General features: G+C 43.7%; 1 protein-coding gene across 2 annotated transcripts in view; it reads right to left on the bottom strand.

Moving 5' to 3' along the window:
• Positions 1–13,092, bottom strand: part of PLXNB2 (plexin B2) — a 338,143-nt gene that overhangs the window by 198,079 nt on the left and 126,972 nt on the right. The gene's annotated exons all lie outside the window — the stretch shown is intronic.

Below are 13,092 nucleotides of genomic sequence, written 5' to 3'. Positions count from 1 at the left end.
AGAACTATCCCTTCATGTGATAGTATGCACTGCATAAAATGCTCTCTCTCCTGTCAAAGTGTCTAGGAAGATAATTTTCAGTATCTATTGGCAGCTCTTAACAAGACATGGGTCAGTTTACATTCTGAAAGCAGTGAACGATTAAAGTCATTTGAAATTTATCATAAAACCACAGGCCATTTAAACATTATAACAGAACTGATATAGTAGGTCAAATACTTTGGTTCAGCTTAAAAAACCTGCAATTTAATGGGCCACCACTTCCCTACAAAAAAGCTAAGAGCAGAAACAAAGAAGCTAGAAAACAGTGTGAAAGAGGTTGGAGAGAAAGGGGAAAGGTCCATCTCAGAAACGTAACTGCAGCATTCATTGCACTTCAATACAATTCCTAAGTGTGTTCTATGCACTTGACCAAAATGCAGTTTATTTCAAATACAGAGAAATATTTGCCTTTATGTAAATAGGTGGGGTCAGCATGGTTTGTTACACTAGACTAGAGCTTCTCACTAACTTCCTTCCTTTGGAAATGGTGTCTCCTTTCAAAAACTATTACAACAGGGTGGTGGTGATTGGAGGTACATGAATTTGCTGCTTCTGCCTCTAAAGAAGAGACAAAATAACGATAGTGACTTTATGTATGTCTACTGCCAGGAAGCCTGAAAGATTCCCAAATTGCTTTCTGAACAACATTCTGTGTGTTCACACACCTCTGAGGTGAAAAGTGAGAGTTATTCAACATTACACAGCAACAGCACAGTTAAAGGCAAGTAGTGAAGAATATGGTTCTATAGAGGCAGACATTTCTAGTTCAGAATGTAGAATCAGAAAACAGTTATTGATAACTGCATAATACCAAACAAGGGAATGAATGGACTAAGTACTTTGAAGTCTATCTACATAGAAGCAGCAAAGAGTCCTGTGGCACCTTATAGACTAACAGAAGTATTGGAGCATAAGCTTTTGTGGGTCAATACCCACTTCATCAGATGCATGTAGTGGAAATTTCCAGAGGCAGGTATAAATATGCAAGCATATCTACATACAGTTTGTTTGGATTCTTTAAGACAGAGGTGTTTGAAAATGTGATTTTATGACAGGCAGCAGCGTCTGGCAGACTCAGCACAGACTGGGACTCCTGTGTGTGCGTGGGAGTGTGTTTTTTTTTTTTTAACAGGCCTAGAGGACCAGTCAAAAATTGGGACTCTTGTGCTAGACACACTGTCCTGCTATTACATCCCTGCCCCCAAAGCATTTTCAATCTAAGAAAGAAATCAGAGTTCTAATCCACACTATCATGGTCTTGAGAAAGCCACTTAATGTCTGTCCATTTTATCATCAAATTTTTATTATATTATTTCAGTGATGAGTGTAGCTTGGCACTGTATAGGAGAATAGTTCTGGCCTACCTCAAGGGAGCTATTTGAAGGTTAATGGCAAGTTAATGTTCTTAAGCCACTTTGAAGATGTAAAGTGCTAAGCATTATTATTAATAGCGCCAATTTGGATAACTGTGTCCACCTCAAATTCAGTCAACATAACACAATCGCTGAGAGAAGATTAGGGTCACACTCCACCAAAGAGCATTTCCTAATATGGCAAACGTAAAAGCTATAAGCTAATATGATGGGAGAGTCGGATATTCACCATGTTATCCCAAGTACCTATACATTCAATAGCAACAGGCATAACACTTGAGAGGGCAGAAACATGTAGAATGGGGGCTGACATTTTTGAACTGCTAGTTCTACAGGTTTGCACATTATAAGTCATTCTGCATTTGGGTAAATTGACTTTGTTTTGCTTTAAGAATAAAATTATGAAGAACAATTACCTGACTGAGGCACTACTATACTGGTATCCTGAAAGGAATGTGGACTGTTTGGCTGGCTCATGACAATATCCTATTCAAGAGAAAATGCTTCTCAATGAGACAGGAGAGCATAAAAACAGAAAATAGAAGAGGGGGGAAATAGAGATCTAGAATGACAGACACTCAGATAACTACAATGACAAGAGCTATATGAGCATCGAATAAAGAGAATGATTTAGATTTGGAAGTAGAGAAAGAAATGGAAGGAGGAAATAAACTAGAGAAGACACTCAAAATAAACTAGAAAATAAGGGAACCTTTTAGCTGAGTTAATTAAATGAGTTTCTGCTCCATTATTTTTACTATGTTACCTTGTCAGACATACTTCGATACTTCTAGTTTAGAAGTCAAAGGAACGAAATAATTATTTTGTGCATTTGCTGTATATTAATATTTCTGGCTGCTCTGGATTCTGTATTTAAGTGATTTAGGGTACAGGAGGAGGAGGAGGAGAGGGGGAGACAAAATAACCTGGTATTCCTGTAATTCACTTAAACTATTACAGTGGCCCCCTGGATACCATCTTATTTGGGAGCTGTCCCTTGAAAGAATTTTGTAACTATGTTAGCTAGACATTAAACAACATCACAAGTAACTGGGCGCCACTTCTACAGGCAAAAATTCCATCCCTTCCTCAACTGTACACCACATATTTTAACTTATTTTGTATAACAGATTATGAAAATCAGCACCTCCTCACTGACTGTCCTGTAAGATTACAGGAGATGAAGCAGTTAAATCTGGGGTTATGTTAGGAGGCGGCATGTTTTCTAGGTCCACCTCAAAATGCTACAGTCAGCTCCGATCTTATAGATTCGTAGATTCCAAGGCCAGAAGGGACAACTGTGATCATCTAGCCTGACCCCTATATAACACAAGCCATAGAACCTCCCCAAAATAATTCCTGGAGAATATTTTTTAGAAAAAACATCTAATCTTGAATTAAAAATGGTGAGTGATGAAGAATCCACCATGATCTTGTTCCAGTGGTTAATTAATCTCACAGTTAAAAATGTATGCCTTATTTCAGTCTGAATTTCTCTAGCTTCAACTTCCAACCATTAGATTGTGTTAGACCTTTCTCTGCTAGACTGAAGACTTGTTTCCAGTATAGATACTAGTAGATTGTAATGAAGTCACCCCTTAACCTTCTCTTTGTTAAGATAAATAGATTGAGCTTTTTGAGTCTATCCCTATAAAACATGTTTTCTAATCCAATTTATCAACATCCTTCTTGAACTGTAGGCACCAGACTTGGATATAGTATTTCAGCAGCAGCCACACCTATGCCAAATACAGAGGTAAAATAACCTCTCTAGTCTTACTAGAGATTCCTGTTTATGCATCCCCGGATTGTATTAACTCTTGGCCACAGTGATACTTTGGGAGCTTATGTTCAGCTGATCATTCACCACAACCCCCAAGTCTCTTACAGAGTCACTGCTTCCTAGGATAGAGTCCCCCATTCTGTAAGTATGGCCTACATTCTTTGTTCCTAGACACATACATTTACATTTAGTCATATTAAAAAGCATATTGTTTGCTTATGCCCATTTGAAGAGAATGAGTCACTGATTCAGAGCACTCTGGATCTCTTAATTATTTATCACTTGTCCAACTTTTGTGTCATCTACAAACTTTATCAGCGATGATTTTATGTTTTTGTCTTCTTGATGAAACAATTCACACCATTCCAACACAGGTTAATTCTAAAGGCCTCCAGGCATGAAATAAATAGTTACAATTTCATTACACTAAAAAGTACTTAACTAGAAAGCACTGAAGTATTTACTCTGAGTAATTTCAATCCCTTACAGCTGGCTACAACTTTTTGTTCCCCCTTTCAGCAGAACATGGATTTTTAATCTGATGGAGGGGAAAAATTTAAATTAGAAAAGGTTCCTTCAATATTGCATCCTCACAAACAGCATCTAAGTACTTCTAGATTTCTCCACCTATCACAGTAGACTCCTCTTATCCTGTAGAGAGAGGTGAATGCAGCAGATCAATAATATTTTTTTCCTACTTAATATAATGAATGTCAATAAATAATAAAGGTGGCATACTTGTATATGCTCCTGGGGGATTATGCTCTCTCAAGCCAATTACGTCTGGTCAAGCAATTATAAAAAACATTCAATTAGATTATCTTTAGAAGAGATGTGTCAGCTTTTGTCTATTCCCTCCCTTAAGAAACACAGCATCTCCCCCACTGATCATCAAATCACTTGACAAACTATTCTCCCAACTGTTCAGTATTCTTGTTAGTAGGACAGCAGAGAAGGGAAGTATAGTTGTGCATAGGCAAAACACACAATGGTAGCTATGTGATGTGAAAGACAAGACTGGTATTAAGAGCCTATGCAGTTAGTGAGTTTTACGAAAAAAGCCTGTCCTCCAGCAGGTGCTAATGAGAGATCAAGATGGAATAAAGAACTCATTTTAGATGCTGTCCAGGATCATTCTATTTTCAAAAAGCAAAAGGTGTCCCCACAAAAGGTATCTTAATGAAGATGTAAATTTTATTTAATTAATAAGCATGTTAAAAGAAGGTACTCATTTTGCATGTTCCCTAGATTATTAGCGTAAAATCTGTTTTCCGAACCCAAGTAGACAAAAATCATTTGCCTTTTTGCCTCTAAAATCTCCACCTTACCACGGCACAATTTAGCAAAAAGAACATCAGACTTCCACAGTTTATGTTTTGTCTAATGAAACAGCAAACTGTTTTTTCTTTCCACATCAACCACTTAAGAACTAGAAGTTTAATTTTAGAGGAAACTGTACTTCAATCACAATACACACATAAGAGCTGAACGTATCAAAGAGACTGACAATTATGCTGGAATATTTATAAAAAAATCAATAATTTGCTGCACTTACTTATAAAACCAAATGGTTGCACTGATGTTTCAATAGTAGACATTAAACAGAACATAGTTTTCCAATTACTATTGTGTGACTAACACTAAATGCATAAATATTTTATACAGAACCACTTAAGCAGTATGTGGTTTTCAGCTCATTTCAAGGAAGAGAATGGTATGTTTATAGTTGACCTGTAATGATCAAAAACATGTAAATTAATGCTGGCAGGCATTGTATTTAATAGCATTTTTAGTCTTCTCTTCTGGAATAGTTGCTAATACAAGTTTCTAATGTGAAATAAAAAAGACTCAGTTTATACCCACTTATTCATAGACCTGTGGTCAGGAGGCCAGATCTTACTTTGAAGTCTGTTATTTTTCCACTTTCATTTCGGTCTTTCAAGCACTACCAAAAATAATCTGTTCTTAGTTTTTGCATCAGTATTTGTATTGGGCCTCTACCAGCCCACTGAGAGCAGATTATAACCTAGAAATAGCACATTTGGGAATAGATTTAGAATATTGAATTCTGATGTGCTCATTATTAAAAGTATCAGAGGGGTAGCCGTGTTAGTCTGGATCTGTAAAATCAGCAAAGAGTCCTGTAAAAAGAAAAGGAGTACTTGTGGCACCTTAGAAAATTTATTTGACCATAAGCTTTCGTGAGCTATAGCTCACTTCATTAGATGCATTCAGTGGAAAATACAGTGGGAAGATTTATATACATAGAGAACATGAAAAAATGGGTGTTACCATACACACTGTAACGAGAGTGATCACTTAAGGTGAGATATTACCAGCGAGGAACGGTGGGGGGTGGAATAAATATGGGGAAATAGTTTTAGTTTGTGTAATGACACATCCACTCCCAGTCTCTATTCAAGCCTAAGTTAATTGTATCCAGTTTGCAAATTACTTCCAATTCAGCAGTCTCTCGTTGGAGTCTGTTTTTGAAGTTTTTTTGTTGAAGAATTGCAACTTTTTGGTCTGTAATCGAGTGACCAAAGAGATTGAAGTGTTCTCCGACTGGTTTTTGGATGTTATAATTCTTGACGTCTGATTTGTGTCCATTTATTCTTTTAAGTAGAGACTATCCAGTTTGACCAACATACATGGCAGAGGGGCATTGCTGGCACATGATGGCATATATCACATTGGTAGATGTGCAGGTGAATGAGCCTCTGATAGTGTGGCTGATGTGATTAGGCCCTATGATGGTGTCCCCTGAATAGATATGTGGACACAGTTGGCAATGGGATTTGTTGCAAGGAGAGGTTCCTGGGTTAGTGGCTCTGTTGTGCCGTGTGTGGTTGCTGGTGAGTATTTGCTTCAGGTTGGGGGGCTGTCTGTAAGCAAGGACTGGCCTGTCTCCCAAGATCTGTGAGTGACGGGTCGTCCTTCAGGATAGGTTGTAGATCCTTGATGATGTGTTGGAGAGGTTTTAGTTGGGGGCTGAAGGTGATGGCTAGTGGCATTCTGTTATGTTCTTTGTTGGGCCTGTCCTGTAGTAGGTGACTTCTGGGTACTCTTCTGGCTCTGTCAATCTGTTTCTTCACTTCAGCAGGTGGGTATTGTAGTTGTAAGAATGCTTGATAGAGATCTTGCAGGTGTTTGTCTCTGTCTGAGGGGTTGGAGCAAATGCGGTTATATCATAGAGCTTGGCGGTAGATGATGGATCATGTGGTGTGGTTTGGATGAAAGCTGGAGGCATGTAGGTAGGAATAGCGGTCAGTAGGTTTCCAGTATAGGGTGGTGTTTATGTGATCATCACTTATTAGCACAGTAGTGTCCAGGAAGTGGATCTCTTGTGTGGACTGGACCAGGCTGAGGTTGATGGTGGGATGGAAATTGTTGAAATCATGGTGGAATTCCTCAAGGGCTTCTTTTCCATGGGTCCAGATGATGAAGATGTCATCAATAAAGCGCAAGTAGAGGAGGGGCATTAGGGGACAAGAGCTGAGGAAGTGTTGTTCTAAGTCAGCCATAACAATGTTGGCATACTGTGGGGCCATGCTGGTACCCATAGCAGTGCCGCTGATTTGAAGGTATACATTGTCCCCAAATGTGAAATAGTTATGGGTGAGGACAAAGTCACAAAGTTCAGCCACCAGGTTTGCTGTGACATTATCGGGGATACTGTTCCTGACGGCTTGTAGTCCATCTTTGTGTGGAATGTTGGTGTAGAGAGCTTCTACATCCATAGGGGCCAGGAGGGTGTTTTCAGGAAGATGGATTGTAGTCAGGAAGATGGATTCACCGATGGATTGTAGTTTCCTCAGGAAGTCAGTGGTGTCTCGAAGATAGCTGAGAGTGCTGGTAGCGTAGGGCCTGAGGAGGGAGTCTACATAGCCTGACAAGATGTATTGGAGCATACCCACTTCATCTTATACTCCAACACGTCTGTTAGTCTATAAGGTGCCACAGGACTCTTTGCCGCTCATTATTAAAAGTATCTCATATTCTATTAATAAGAGAAAAATAATCATACTAAAATAGTGCTAAATCTAGGGTTATGGACCCTCCGGGTTTTACCAGGACAGTCCTGTTTTTAGCTTCTGTGCCTGGGTGCCATTTAGGGTTGCCGGCTGCCCATTTTTCAACCAGAAAGTCCAATCAAAAAGAGGACTGGGTAATGTCCAGAAACAGGTACTGACCGGACACCAAAAGTTCAGTTACTGCAGGGCACAGTGAGCTGCAGGGTCATTAACCTGCGCCAGCCCCTACTCAGCCAGGGCCGCGTCCTACCCGCAGGCAGGCTTCCTTGTCAGGCTGCAGCAGCTTCTATACTAGCCTCGGAGCAGAGGGAGCCCAGCTGGTTGGGGAAGGAGGTGGAGATGATCCAGTGACAGGAGATGGCGGGGGAGGAAGAAGAGCAAGCTACGGGGGCGGGGCCCTAAGGGAAGAGATAAACAAGGGGTAGGGCCTCGGTAGTCCGGTTACCAGCAATCAGAAAGGTGGCAACCCTAGAACCTTTACCAGACACATTTGGTTTCATTTGTACAGTGCATATGGACCACAAATAGATTTCAATCTGATTTAGCCTCCAAAAAAAAACAAGAATTGCAAATATTTTAAAAACTCCACTATATGTAATATATGCTTCCCTCAGCCAACAATCCTAGTTTAACTGGGATTATCTCAAATTTTGGAAGTCCGCCCCAGCTAATGTTTTATGGATTGGTCTAGCAGGGCAGCTATACAGCACTGGCTCTGTGTTGCCAGTTCACAAGTTTGAGTCTCCCCAGCTCCTGCAGTCAGATGATAAATTAAAAGCTGATACTCTCGCGTTAACAAAAGTTTCTAGCCCTCATAGTTCTGGAGGAAAATTTGCAAACATTAACTCTAGAAGGCTCAAAAACATTGTCAAAATAACTTCATTTATTACATTTTTAAAAATCTCGTGATGTTTAAAGCCAAATTCATGATTTGGGGCCTGAATCATTATTATTGACTGCTCACGTTGGAAATAGTACTTGAACTTTTTTATATGACAGTATTTTGAAAAAAAAATCTCACACGCACGCTCATAAAAGGTAATACATTTAGTTTTGCCTAAATAATTCATTTTAAAATATTCCTTTTGCCTTTGAAGATCTGTACATCTTCTTCAACAATTAGTACTTTTCTAGAGGATGTGGAAGAGGCAAATCATGGCAGATATTCAGGATTGCTTACAGTATTTAACCAAAACACAAGTCTGCTTTAAGTACAAAGTTTACCTCTTAATTTGTGGAGAATTTCTAATTGTGTGGTGAGGTCTGGACCTTGAAAATAGCCTGAATTAGGTCTCTCATAAGGAATCTGGCAATTGTTCAGAATTCTTGTCTCTATCAAGAGGCTGCATTTCAAAATGTCATTTTATAATAAGAATTCTGAAGACTCACCATAAAAGTTTTAACAAACCAGAAAGGCAGGTTTTTTAGCATTGGCTGCCTCAGCTAACAAGCTAACTTTCTCTTTCAATTAATTCTTTAATTTTCCCAGATAGACACATACTTCTTCATGTCACCTGGAGATCACTTTCAAATCCCTCCTGTATATTTATGCTCTTTAAATCTTAACGCGCCAGTTAGCTGAAGTCATATTTAACCATTTGTTTTCATTTTTCCAGCTATCTAAACTCATATTTTGCAAACTAAAATCAACTGAGAAATAGTTCATTTCAGACAACCAGAAAACCTACTGGTTTTTACTGCAATTTACTGAAATCTACAAGTGTTGATCTATATTTCAATAGAAATATTTGAGAACAGTATCTACCTATCTGCAAATGGTCATTTATTCCCTTTACATATATTCATTCAACCAAAATATATTAATTTACTTCAACACCAAATTTCATTGTTTACTCCTCCCCAACATGGTATCATGCAGAGCAAGCTTGAAACAAACTCAGTCATCCCTGAAAAACTAGGTGATTGATGTGGATTAATAATCTTGGAAGTATACTTGTAAAATGGAGATGTTAAGTAGAGTGCCCTATATACATAAAAAGAAAAGGAGTATTTGTGGCACCCTAGAGACTAACAAATTTATTTGAGCATAAGCTTTCGTGAGCTACAGCTCACTTCATTGGATAAAGTGAGCTGTAGCTCACGAAAGCTTATGCTCAAATAAATTCGTTAGTCTCTAAGGTGCCACAAATACTCCTTTTCTTTGTGCGAATACAGACTAACACGGCTGCTACTCTGAAACCTATATATATATAAAGGTTATTGTGAGGCAAAGGAGCTCCACCTTTAGTTATAAAGCAAGCCTTCAAGGTCAGTCAGTAGATCATAAGATGTTTAACCCATTCACCGTCAAATGACATACAAATAAATTAAAGAAAATACAGACTAACACAGCTGCTACTCTGAAACAAATAAATGAGACATACTTCACTATGACAAGACCTAGAAGCCTTTTTCGCCTCCCAGATGGCTTGCTATCACCAATATTTGGAGCAGCTTCTCCTCTCAGTTCATATGGGTTAGCTCCTGGGTGGTTGTTTTTTTCCACCCTTTGTACTTTGGTGCCTCCACATTGTGCCGGACAGGCAGGAGTGCTGTCCCTTCAGAAAAATCAATGACAACACGACTACATAGCCAGGAGTGTAAACGTCAAGGACACAAGGGACAAAGTAAAACAAACACCACCAAAGGAATGCCACCTGCTACATCAAAAACAACAGTGTAACAGAGGGAGTGACTTTGCTGGGAACAGGCAGATGTGAAAGTAAGCCGGCATGCCCCCGGCACCGGCAAGCAGCAGAGACAAGTTATATGGGCTCGTGGCTCCAGCAATATTGAGGGCCCAGGCCCAGCTCCACCAATGTACGGGGCCGGGTCTCCCCCCTGGTCCCACCTGCTGCCCCCCCACGCCTCCCCCGAGTGTCCCCTGGTCCCCCATTGCTGCCCCTGCGTGCCTCCCTGGGGCCTGAAGCAGAGCATCCCTGTCTCTCCCCTGCAGCTCCATGCTCCCTCCCTGCATCAATTGCCGCTGCACGGTCTTAGTGCCCCCCCATCCACTACTGCCAGGGCAGGATGCCCTTCCCCTTCAGACCCTTTCATTTTCCGAGGGGACCCTCCACCAGTACAGCTGCCCCCCCCCCCCCCGCAGTCACTGCTCCTGCCCCACGCTGGGCAAGGGACAGCCCATCCCCCACCCCCAGTGAGGCTACAGTGAGGGGCAGCAGCAGGGGATGAAGTGCGCATGTGATGGCAGCCCTCCCACGGCAGGGCACCCACCACAGGGAAGGTGAAGGAGATTCCTGGACCTGAAAGGGGCCCTAGGAGCACATGCAGTGACAGTGGTAGGGGTGAGTGTGCTGCTGGGGCGGGGGGTGGGGGGGGGAGAGAGGGGGGCCCCTACCCCAGAGCTCGCTGCTGCCAGCAGGGAGAGGGCTGGGGGGCGGGGGAGTCCTCCTCTCTGGCTCCAGTCCTGGGGCAGCCTGCCTGCACCCAAACTCATCCCCAGCCCTGCCCCACCCCAGAGCCCATAACCCCAGCCAGAGCCTTCATCCCCCCACACCCCAACCCTCTGCCCTAGCTCTGAGCCTCTCCAATGCCCCAAACCCCTCATCTCCAGCCCCAGCTAAAGCCCTCATCCCCCCCACACTCTAACCCTCTGCCTCATCCCTGAGCCTCCCCCACACCCCAAACCCATCCCCAGCCTCACCCCACAGTTCTCACCCCTGGACCCCCTCCCATCCCCAAACACCCTCCCAGAGACTGCACCCCACACCCCTCATGCACCCCAATCCCCTGCCCCAACACAGGGCCTGCACCCCAGACCTCCTCCCCCACCCAGAGCCTTGGGCAGGTGGGGAGTGGAGTTTGGGGGGGCAGAGTTTGGGCAGGGGCATGTTCTGGGCCACACCAAAATTTCTACAAACCTGCCACCCCTGCCGGCAAGAGCCTGTGAGCCGTACCAGGGTGGACTGGGTTCCCCAGGGGGCAATGTAAAGGGCCTGTGGCTCCCAGCAGTGGCAGGAGCCCTGGGGCCTTTACATTGCTACCAGAGCCCCGCTGCCGGAGCTCTGGGGTAGCGGTGGCAGGGCTCGGGTGGCGATTTAAAGGGCCCAGGGCTCCTGCCGCCGCTACAGCCCTGGGCCCTTTAAACTGCCGCTGTAGCCCTGCTGCCACTACCCCAGGGCTCCGGGGATGATTTAAAGGGTCCGGGGTGGTAGAGGCATCGGGAGCCCTGGGCCCTTTAAATAGCCACTGGAGTCCCACTGCCACCACCCCAGGGCTCCGGCAGCAGGGCTCCGGGGACAGTTTAAAGGGCCCTGGAGGGTAGCAGCAGCCGGAGCCCCAAACCCTGCTGCTGGACCCCTGGGGCTCCGTCGGCAATTTAAAGGGCATGGGGCTCTGCTGCGGTAGCATCCGCTAGAGCTCCAGGCCCTGTAAATCGCCCCCGAGCCCCAGGGCTCCCAGCCACCTCTGCAGCGATTTAAAGGGCCCGGGGATTTAAAGTCCTCTTCCGGCAGAGGCCACGCCCCTCCTCAGGACTCCGGAGTACCGGCAAGTCCTTTAAGTTACTTTCACCCCTGGGAACAGGACACTAGGCATGTGGGGAAGGAAGGAAGTCAATTTCCCCACCTCCAAACACTCACAAACTTCTCCAAACCCTCCCTGGCACCATGCCAAGGCAGATGGAAGGCAGAGGCTGCATGCCCTCAGATGGAGTGTTGCACTGCTGTGGTGTTGGATGGCTCAAACAAGTGACTTTACTTTTTTTTCACCCCTGAGTGGGGGAGGGTCCTCTCCTGACTCCAACCAGGCTTGCTGTTCCCTGGTCTGGAATCCTCCTAGGGCCTTGGGTGGCTCTTAATAGCCAGTACCAGATCGTCTCTCTTCCTCTCTCTCTGGAACCTGGTCCCTACAGCGCTGGAGCTGCCTGATCTCTGCAACCAGAGCCTCAGAGTAGTGCAACTCCCTTTGGGGAAATGAGGATTTAGCAGGGACTCCTCCTCTCTTTCCCAGCTTCCAAACTAAAAAAACACTCTCTGTCCGGCTGCTGTCCTGTTAACTTACTGAGTCTGCACAGCCCTGGCTTGTTACTGGTCCAGTGGACTTCTCATTCTGATCACCCAGGCAAAAGCCTCCCTAATTCGTTCCAGCAGGGGTTTCTAGTTTCTTTTGTCCTCACCTCTGACTCCAAGGATGCTGGGAATTGGGTCAGGGGGTTTTGGTGGCCACTTTATTTGTAGTCCTTTTGGTAGGGGCCCCTAAAGGCTCAGACCAGAGCTCCAAGAGGTGGAAACCACTAGTGGGGTTACCTGGACAAAGTAGCGTTTAGCTGTCGAACACAATTTTCTTTAAAGAAAGCCTTTCACGATGCTTTTGATTAATAGCACTTATCCTTCCACCTAAGGTGCTATGTATCAGCATGTGGTGCAGCCACCACTTAATTCAGCCTCTCACCATTCTGTGGTAGGTAGGTTTTAATCCCTTTTAAAATTCAGCCTCATAAAGGTTACACAGTTCAACTTGGTACAGGCAGAAATAAAACCAAGATCTACTGGGTCCCACCCTCCCTAAGCTTTCCACAGATATTCTGCCCCCTTAAGACCAGGGTCCTCTCCTCACTTTGATTTTAATTGAGGTGACCTCCCACCCTCATCTTCTGTATCTGAAGCACAGAGATTTGCCCAGGATCATACACAAAGTCCACAGCAGAGCAGGGAACCGAACCTGGGTCTCCCAAATCCTAGGCCATTGTCCTAACCACTGAACCATTCTTCCTTCCTGGTGTTAGCCCCAGTCTATGGCATGGTAAAACAGGATTCACAGCCCCATACAGTTTTTCTCAGCTCTTGCTTCACTATCTCAGCTTCTAGTAGAGTGGTCATAGGTTTCCATGTACAGGCAG

This window comes from Caretta caretta, chromosome 1 (assembly GCF_965140235.1).
Source record: "Caretta caretta isolate rCarCar2 chromosome 1, rCarCar1.hap1, whole genome shotgun sequence".
Taxonomy (NCBI): Eukaryota; Metazoa; Chordata; order Testudines; family Cheloniidae; genus Caretta; species Caretta caretta.
Note: the sequence above shows the minus strand (reverse complement) of the source record. Positions and strands in the feature narration are given on the sequence as shown.